The following is a 10,574-nucleotide window of genomic DNA, read 5'->3' as shown; positions in this document are numbered from 1 at the left end:
GTAATTTAAAAAAACAAAACACTAACCTTATCACTATCCAACAATAAACTTAAAGCGTAAAATATAGTTTAAGCATATAATTGGCGGGCATACATATGGCCATGGCGGTGCGGTGTGGCCACAAAGCGATGTCGCGACAGGCCACCGGCCACCGCAATATATAGCCGATGTCCTGACATCACAAGCTTCGTACTGACTGATTCAATCTTGAATTATGGCCACCGAATTTATGTTCAAATTATGATAATTTAATCGCAATGAATTTCGGTAAGTGTAAGTTGAAAATTGTTGTTACAACTATGTCAAATATTGATAAACATACAAACAGAAGATAAGATTTAAAATAAATATTTGTTATAATCTTATAATATTTTAATTCGTGTAATCGTGGGTTTTTGAGACCAAAATCCCCGTTTGAATCATAATGTTATATCTGTTTTATCAAAGGTAATTAATTACAGGGATGACGATATGTTTTATACAGAGATTTTGGTCTCAGAAATCAAAGATAAGTACAACAGTAGATTTCCTTGTTACAAAAACGTACAACGCCAAATAAAACCATTTATATAACTCGAAGTTGAATTTTTAAAATTTACCGACGACGCTTTTTTAAATCAAAACAAACTAATAACATCCTGTATATCAAGGTTACTTACAATAAACATTATTAGAACACGCGCTATCTTAATCCCTAAAGTAGCCGTGTAGTAGTAACCGGGCATTGTGCGTTCCGCCTAATTAATTGTACTTTGATTGTCCCCGTCAATCCAGACTCAATTGATATCGACTCAAGATGAGATTGAGAGCGTATTAACCTGTAGATCGAGAGGGATAAGCGTTTTTAAAGTGGTCCCGTTTACCGACTGTCTGTGTTTAGTGGTGTTTGTCAACTTATGTAGACCACACAGGCTTTCGATGAAGATTGACATTTTTTTTCAGATTTATTTGTGTTCATTTATAAATACACAGTTTTAAAAATAGTATTGACCATAATGTGCTGAACTAATTCGCAAGCGTCTTTCGTCATTCGTACGTGGAAAAAACTTTTGAAGTATTTCAGACCTATGTCCTTGTCCTTCTGAAGATCTTCTGTCAAGCTTTTAATGTGAAAGAAATAACTACTTTCATCGATTGAAGAAAGGAAAAGAGATGACAATCTAATATGTGATTTATTGGAAAAAGAAAGCCAATGAATATGTTTTTTTATGTTCTCTTCTTCTTCTTCTTCTTGTGCCTCTCCACTATTGGAGGTTGGCCGTCAGCTTAGCGAAATTCTTCTTATCTTGCGCCAAGCGAAACAGGTCTTCAACGCTGGCAATGTTGGTCCACTCCCTGATGTTCCTCAGCCACGACTTCTTCCTACGTCCAACGCGTCTCTTTCCTGCTATTTTGCCCATCATAATGAGTTGGAGAAGATGGTATTTCTCGTGTCGCAAAAATGTTCTCACTTTACCGTAATTCATTCTTTGATTCATATAATCTTAATTCTTTGTACGTACGTATCTTACAAATACGGGCAATATTATTGGTATATAGCCCGCGGGCAACGCGCCAAAAGTAGATCATTATAAAATATGAATGGAAAAGCGTCTATCAAATGGTATCGGCTAATCAGCGGGCTTTGGCGAGTATCTCCCGCTATCTGATACAAGCGCATAAAGATGCGGATAGCCCCCGTATCTCAGATGATAGCCGAGATAAATGGGCGCGCGCGCAGCCGAAATACGGCAAGGGATCGTACAAAAAGGTGCGCAGGCGCGGGACGACGGTATGCAATAAAACTAATTTTATTTGTGTTACGTTTAATTTTTAAATAACAATAGAATTCTTTTAGGTTGCCAGTTGACATTCAAATCTTTCGTTAAACAATAAAATCCAAATTGTTTATCGATATTTACTTACACTCAGAGCCAATAAACTGAAAACAATTCATTGTACGTTGTTAAAGATTAATCCCCTCAACTTCTTTGCAATAAATTATGGTATACGAGAAATATCTCGTATCATTTGAAAGATAATTTTGTTAGATTTATAAATATATAAAAAAACAACAACACTACATTCTAATCTAAAATTATTCTTTATCGCATAAAGCTATCCTAAAGATATTACCAAAATTTTACCTCTTAATGAAGATCCGAATCACAGTTTGTATCCCAAAGACATCTGTCAAAGCTGTCATAATTCTGACTATTACGCCCATCGTACACAAGGTTACGTAAATTTTCGAAACAAGGCGATTTTAGTCGCTAACGCCCTTTACGCAATACAATGTCATAGAGGTTCGTACACGACGCGTCGGCGATATTTTATTCGCTATCACCAGTCGCTCGTAATGTTTGTCAAGATGTCGTGAAAAAAGTCGCTGCAATTTTTAAGATGGCGGAGCAAATATATCACACTTTACATGTAGTTCATATGCCGGTACTAACCGAATAAACGACTCTAGTCAACGATTCAACGCGCTACTCGATTCTTGAGACGCAACCAAACAATATTAGTTTTACGATACGTTACAATAAATCGACTTCTAGAAGTCAACTTTAAATTCTCAGAGCTTATTTAACAATTTTCTGTGGATTTCTAACACACTATTACTATCAAAAATATAAGAAATTAGTGCAATGACTTCTTTTAGAACCTAGGAGATTTAGGCTAGGCCTTACACAGAATGCTTGAAGTTATTGCAGCTACGCATAACACCATCCCGGCGGTGTTGGCAAAGGCTAGTGTGACAGTGTTATTTAGTACCGGCGACCGGTAGCACACGCCTGTCGCGCCGATACCACGACCACTTTGGCGTAACCATAGCTACAGCCAAGTATTATAGGAGTTTCGCGAATATAACTCGAAATGGAAACGTGGTATGTGACGTCATCGACGCATTTAAAGTAGGCACTTGAAAATTGTCTTCAAAATTCATTTAGATCCAGATCTTAATGAAACCTACGACCTATGAGATAATGAAACTTACGTAGTTAGAAACAAATGGAATTCTTACCACGGGCTTCTAATTGTTCTTGGGCTTTTCGAGATTTATTTCTAGTTTTCACAACAGACGAGACGGTTTACAGTTTTAAAGCCTCTCTAGTTTAAAACATTTTGGTTTCGCTATTTTTTATTAGCTACACTGGAAATTAATTATTAAAAAAGGCGATTTTAATCTCACTTATCGGCATATGAAAAAATTAATAAAATATTTTGTTAAAACCAAAACATTAAACTTTTAAAAACTTTAAAGTTCTACTTAATGTGGGCGTATATACATACGCTGATTGTACAAAAGCACGTTTTCTTTAATTTCTTTTCTCAGCGGCGGGTCCTGGAACTAATTACAAATAAGTATCGAGTGCTTAGATCCGATACCGGACCTTTTTGTTTGCTCTCTCCCTTCCTGAAAGATCTCAACGTTGATCGCGACCTCAACTGAGGGGGGACATTTGCAAAGTATGGATATGACTACGTAATATTAAATAATAACAAGGGATTATCCATTTATCTTATGAGGCTCGAAAGTGGTATCACTTTTTTTTAGTGCATGCTCTAGCAGGTAGTGATGAAACTTTGAAATGTTAACCAAAATTTATCGTATATTTATGTTGAAGTCAAAGAAGTTGTATGTTAGATATGTAATTTTTTTTTAATAATAAAGTAATCAATTGCATTGAATTTATCTTTATGCAATTTATTCATATCCACATTATTCTTTAGTGACCAATTAAACATTTTTTGTAAATACAGCTTAGTCCTTAATTTGTAAGCTTTTTTAAAAAGAACATTGACTTTTAGATAAAACAAAATCAACCTTACAGTGTAACAAATAAGGTTTAATTTATAATTTGTACCTTTTATTTAGACATATGAGAAGAAATTGTGAATAAAAATCTTAAGCATTTAATATAAGCACATGTTTACTTAGATTAACATCTTATAGGTTCAAAATAAAATATTCTCACGTTTTAAAACTAAATAAATAAATACTCCTTTATTTAAAAAAATCACCATTCATTTCCACTGTCAAAACATATGCATAGTATAAAGTAATCTGACCCGGTGGGCATTAGACAAACTAAAGCCCTCCGTACACAAGGCAACGTAAATCTTCGAAACTCGGTGACTTAAGTCGCTACGCCACTTAGCAATGCAATATCATGAAGGTTTGTACACAACGCGTTGCCGACCTTTCAATCTGTCATCGCCAAAGAGAGTTAGCAACCTGTTTGCAGCAATTTCCAAGATGGCGGAGTAAAACTTTACAGTTGACATATAGTCGCTGTGCCTGTAATTACCGAATAGACCACTTGCGTCGACGATTCAATCTTCGCGACGCAACCATACAATATTCATATCTACCATTTACGTCGCCTAGTGTACTCTGGGTCTAATAATGTGACAAGCTAAACTTTGCTGGTAAGAGAGGCGCTACTATCGTGGTTGGTTCTATTAGGAGATATATAAAACATATATAGACGAAGAGCAATGACAGTAAGGAAAGATATGTCAAGTCAGCTACAGTAAAAGAAGAATCTCGTGACACTTTCTTGACATATACATAGCCTTTTTCTTTATTCCAGAAGAAACAGTTTCTAGAATAGCAAAATTAGATTCTAACTATTAGCCATTAAAAGACAATTGTCTTAAGAATTGTTGAATACCATACCACACAAGTACTTGGCGATTCGAATATGACCAAATATAGGTAGAGGTCAAAAGACGTCCGTACCATTGCAGGGTATAAATCAATGGACTAACCAGCTCCAGGTCGTGAGCGACTTAAATAATTAGATAGCACTAATTAAAGCTCACTAAATCGGAGACTGGTCCCACCATGTACTAACCAGAGGTTAACTATAATTTATTTTAATTAAAAATAGTCAAACTTGTACTACATCAATTAATTACATACCCAGAAAACATTATTCACGGAATAACTGAGAAATATTTGAGATAGCCTAATCCAATCGATTACATTATAATTGCTGGTTGAATGGTTATCTAAAGTCCTCAATTAAATTTCAAATCTAGCCAATTAGCTTCTTTACATTACGTGTTTACATTTACTAGTTTAGAGTTTATTTTATTTTATTTTTATGGAGAAAATTAGATTAAACTTCGTATATTCTTGTTGTAACGTTTAGTAAAGCTTTTGTTTTAGTTGGTATTACCGTGCCTTCTACGAATGCGGCGGTAATGCAGAACGAAGCAGCGTACTTCACGTTTATTGCTATAGAAGTTTACAATTAAATTACTTAGTTTAGTATATTATAAACCAATTCAAATAAACCATCCGAATATGAAATGTGTATTCAATAACATTATTATTCCCCTAAGTTATATAAAGTAGTAAATATATCAATATTTTCAAAAATATAAAAAATTCTTTACTAAACTTACTAACTACTTTAAAAAGAAAATGTTCTTGGTTGCAAGTACGCTCACGGCTTCACAAAATCCCATAAAAATGCCATTAATATCCGTACAGCTGATTTAATTCCGCGATTAAAACATGCTATTTATACTTCGAGAAGGTTCCACAAAATAAATACTGAATTTTAAACAGGCCTTGTCAATTATTGTTCACAGTTGCAAACTTGGGATGTTTTTTTTGTAAAACAAATTTATTTTACGTCTTTCCGATGTCTTTTTAGACCGTTTACACGCTTCTTGAGTTTGAATTTTAATACCTATTTGAAATTAAGATATTTAATCAAAAATATTTTCATAAAAATTCTTTCAGTTACCTAAGTATTTATTTATGTAACTGACAAATTCTATAAATTAGTTCAAAAAAGTCCTTTAATGAATATTTAAAAAGCTTTTCCTGGTTGCATTTCGTTCCTTAGATAACAGCTAACTTTTACAGGAGACGAAAAAAACTGTGGATTTTTTTAGTAATTTCTTAATTAATACGTATTTAGCGGTTAAGAAATTATTATTTCTTTAGTTTTTGTCGATTTACTCTATTTTAACATTTTTACTATATTTCTTTACCTTTCAATTATCGTGACCAATGGTTAGACGCGAAATGAGCAGCTCCATCTAATGGCATTAAAATGTGAAAACCGCCAATTTTCGACTTGAGCGGTGTTATAAGCTAAGGCATAATTTCTTTTAAAGAAAGAAAAAACAGTAATTCCTTCAACATATTATAAGATTTCCCAGCTATTATTGAAATATATCAGGTTAAAATGCAATTATGCTTACTTTGTCCTCGAAAAAAACATTCGTATTAAAAATAAACTTATTTAGACAAATCCATTTACATTTCCTGCCAAACAATCTATCCATCAACTGTCCGGTAAGATTGAAAAAAACCAAACCACCATTTACGAATAAAGAGTTCCATATTCAAATCGTAACCGACAACGATTAGCATCCAAGATGGCGTCGGGCGCGCCAGATTTTCGTCCAGTGATACAGATTTCAATTTCCTGTTTTCGTTATCTGTGCGCTGTCATCTGTGCTTTGACAAATAAGTTCATTTTGACGAGTCGGTGCGTGATGGAGCAGGCGATTTATCATTGTGAGATTAAATCCGGTAGCCGGTGCCCGGTACCCGGTGCCCGGTGCCTTATTGAAATTGCGGCGAAATTCCACTCGTCACGCTCTCTGCTACCAACTTGCTTGATAACTTTTAATAAATATAAATTCATTCTTAACTATTCATATGCAGTCAAATCTCTGAATTATTACTACTTCATTAAATAACTAACCGTACGTTTCTGAGACCGAATTCTCTGTATAAAACATATCATCATCCCTGTTGACAAAACAGAGATAACAGTAACGGAAATGTTGGTTCAGAAACCCAAGATAATTATTACAGAACACCTGTGTTTGAAGTTTAAAACCAAAAAAAAAAGTAAAAACTGAAAGAGCCACCATTGTAACGTGCCCATATATCATCTTAAAATAAACTGAGGCTCGTATTTAAAACATCCAAGCTATTACCGTCAGTGTATTGCTACTTAAAATTCAAATAAAGCTAAAAAGCTGCTTTTACTCGAGCAGGGGCCGCGTCGAAAATAGTGAAATAATTGCGACGTGGGGCCTTAAATCGGGTCTCGCGTCATTTGTTTATTAAGGGCCCACGCCGCGAGGCCTTTTAGCATAAATACTACGGTAGCCGCCGGCACAAAGGACACAAAGTCTAGAAAGACTACTTTTCTACAGGAAGAAGTAGGTTTAATGACATTGAAAGACTTACGTTATGAATTGTGAACTTTTTAACCCCAGAAACAAATAAACCAACTCTAAAATACTCAATAGTTAAATACATTAATAGTTTAAATCATTACAAATGGTTTTTAACTATAAAAGTAGTGAAAACACAAGATTGATCAGGATTTTGTGCGAATTTATTTTTGTCTTTATTCTAAAGTCGCTAAAGACAATGTTTCTTTTTTTTTCTTTGTACGCGTGTCAATTGTTTTGTTTTTTGTTTTTTTTTTAATAGGTCTAAATGTATTTAGTAAAAAATATATATTGTCAACCATTGCAAAGTACCAGGACAACATAGCGCGTAGAGAGGTAGTGGCACAGTTGTGCACTTGTCACTGAATGCACGCGCACACATAAATCCTCGGCGGACATTCTTTGCCACCGCGCCGCCGCCGAGCCTTTACGATCCTGGTACAAGCAGATGACAACCAAGACTTACCAATTTTATGGATCCGTATTAAAAAATGGGCCATTATTTAGGAAGTGGGAGTAGAAACAACATCGCAACGTTGTAAAAGTTGCTGACAAAATACAATTGAATGACTAGAATTTTTGACACTGGACCTTTGACAAAGGAGAAAATTAAAGACAAAATTATTTTTGGAAGCTAATTAAAAATCACCTATGTAGAAATAAGCGAAGTCATTAGTTTAGTAACCAATGACTTTGCTATTATGAAACTAATTATGATATATGTATGAATACTTCATATTTAGGCTCCTCTGCCTACTAACCCAACCTCAAAACCTCGTAATTGCAAAATCCAATAGTGACGTAACATCGTTAACATTTAAGATAAAAAGATAAATCTAAAATGCTAACAGAATTAGCGAGTAAGAAATTATTTATTACTAAATGTATGGGAATGCGCAGGTTGTGGGCACAATCAAATTTAATGTGCACAACGGAGATGAGAGAACGCACCCACGTTGCGCCCACGTGCGCTACGCTCACCATACTTTCTAGAATAGCGAGACAAAAAACAACTAGACTAATACTTGTCCAAACATACCTCAATTTTTAAAAAGACTTTTAGACTACATGCGGTCTCGATGTAACTAACTTACAAAATCGAGAAAAAAATTACCTTCCCGAGTCAGTTGGGTCATCATCAACCTGCCTTTTATCCGTACGTGGTCGGTACTGTTCTTCCATGCATGTCTATATCCGTCATATCTGAATTCAATCCCTACTTACGCATATCTACTTTCGCACATTCCATCCATACTGTCTTCGATCTTCAACCTTTATAGCCATCCACATTCAAACTCATCAGTTTCTTTATTTGATCATCATCTCTTAGCGTGAAATGTCCATCTATGAATTCAAACTGTCTCTAATACACAAATTCTTAACTTTATCCCTTTTAGTTACATCACACATTCATAGTACAATAGTCATTACGCTAGAGTAAGATGTCTACTAGCGCCATCTATTGCACAAAATATTTATTAATGCAAATTCGTAGCGACTGTTAAAGACAAGGTAAAAAACCTTTACATAAACTACCTACAAAATTTATAGAAGTTTTATTTAAAAAAAATGGTGAATATTTATCCTAGAATAATTTTAAATATACTCCCTTTACTCTCGTAAGCACGATTTTTCCTACCAATCGATAAAACGATCAGGCATTGAAACAATCATGTCTGTTCAATATTTCTATACAATAAATACTGAGCACTACATTTCGCAACAGCAGATCCCTCCTAGCTGATTTTACATACAATATTTAGTTAACTATTCTATTTTATTACATACGCAAATTAAAAACCAATACAAATTGGCGTCATTTAATGTTATAATAAATTAAGAAAATCAAACAAAATTAAGTTACTTATAATGGTCATGTAAAAGTCAGTCGTATAATGACTAAGACACTGCCTTCGTGACTAATTACGATGTCTTTGAAAACAAGGTTCAAGCAAACTTGTAAAGTACATAATAAATATCACATAAATCACTGTAAATCCTATTTTAACGGAACTAAACGATATATTAATACGTAGAGAATAAACAATTGAAATTAATTTATCAATCTTTACCACACACATCGCTTTGGTAAACATCGTCCAGCGCCATCTCGTGGCGGGCGGGACGCGTCACGCGCGTGACGTCACAGCCGCGGGCGCTCGCTGATTGAGCGATGAACTTTGAAGGCCCGCGTCGATCACTTGCCGTATTATTATTTATGCACCAAGGATTATCCATTCAAATTTTAGTATACGGTATGTTTTTCATTTAATTAATATAATTAATTATCTATTATACAATCATAAGTCACAAGTGTTAAATTCAAATCAGGAAATATTTCTTAAAAAAGGTCTTAATCTTTCGTCTTTAATTTATAAGAATTAATCTTCAGTTCGGTTCGACTGTCGCTTCCCAATGAAAATTAACCATTCACATTCCGTTTTCACATTTTATATTCAATTATATTGACGATTATTCGTAAGGTAACTGTAATCTCATCATCCTGTCATGCGAATATTTCGAAAAGACAAAAGAAAATTTAAGTTAAATTATTGTAATTTAATACAGTATTAATTTCCCATCAGCCTGTACTCACCAATGCCGTTCAAGCATGCCTCGCGAACTCTTATTAATAACATGAAGAAAGGCACGTCAAATCTGATCAAAAACTAACATTATGGGAGTGCTCGGATTCCTGTACAACCCTCCACACAGATTACGATATACGTGTAAGGTTAACCAACACATAAATGTTCCTTAAAATGCTTTAATTTTACTTTATCTAATTTAAAATGGTAGGATTTACCGTGATTAAAAATATTAACATTTCACTAATAGTTAAAAAATGCTTTAACGTGAAATAATTAAAGACTTTCCTGTTTTCTGTGTATAAATTTAAAAGAATCGTATCGTTTTCTTTTGCAATAAACGCAATCTGATTTCGCAATTCGTATTTTTTTAATCAACGTATACATTTCACACAGTTCATCATAAAAATTATTGGAATTTTATGTAAAATATTAAAATGCCGCGCTTAAAAACAACCGCACCCAATTCGCCGGGTATACATTTAAAACAAACACTGTATTCCTATACCTATAACATATCTCAGCACAAACATCTTTGAACCTGAGCTTAGCTACACGATTTATTTGCAAAAATAACCTCTTCAATACTTTATTGAATAATTACACAAGCAAAAATTACAAGATCACCGCCTACCGCCAACGCATATTAATAAAATGCATATATTAAAATAATTACCTAGTTGTTCTTTTGGTTTACGCTTTTCTACACATGTGTACGTGATATTCAAGAAAGATAATATTGTTCAAAACGTTAATATTAATAATGAAGCGAAACTTTGTTCTCCTTTT

Source organism: Papilio machaon, chromosome 26 (assembly GCF_912999745.1).
Source record: "Papilio machaon chromosome 26, ilPapMach1.1, whole genome shotgun sequence".
NCBI classification, from domain to species: Eukaryota; Metazoa; Arthropoda; class Insecta; order Lepidoptera; family Papilionidae; genus Papilio; species Papilio machaon.
Note: the sequence above shows the minus strand (reverse complement) of the source record.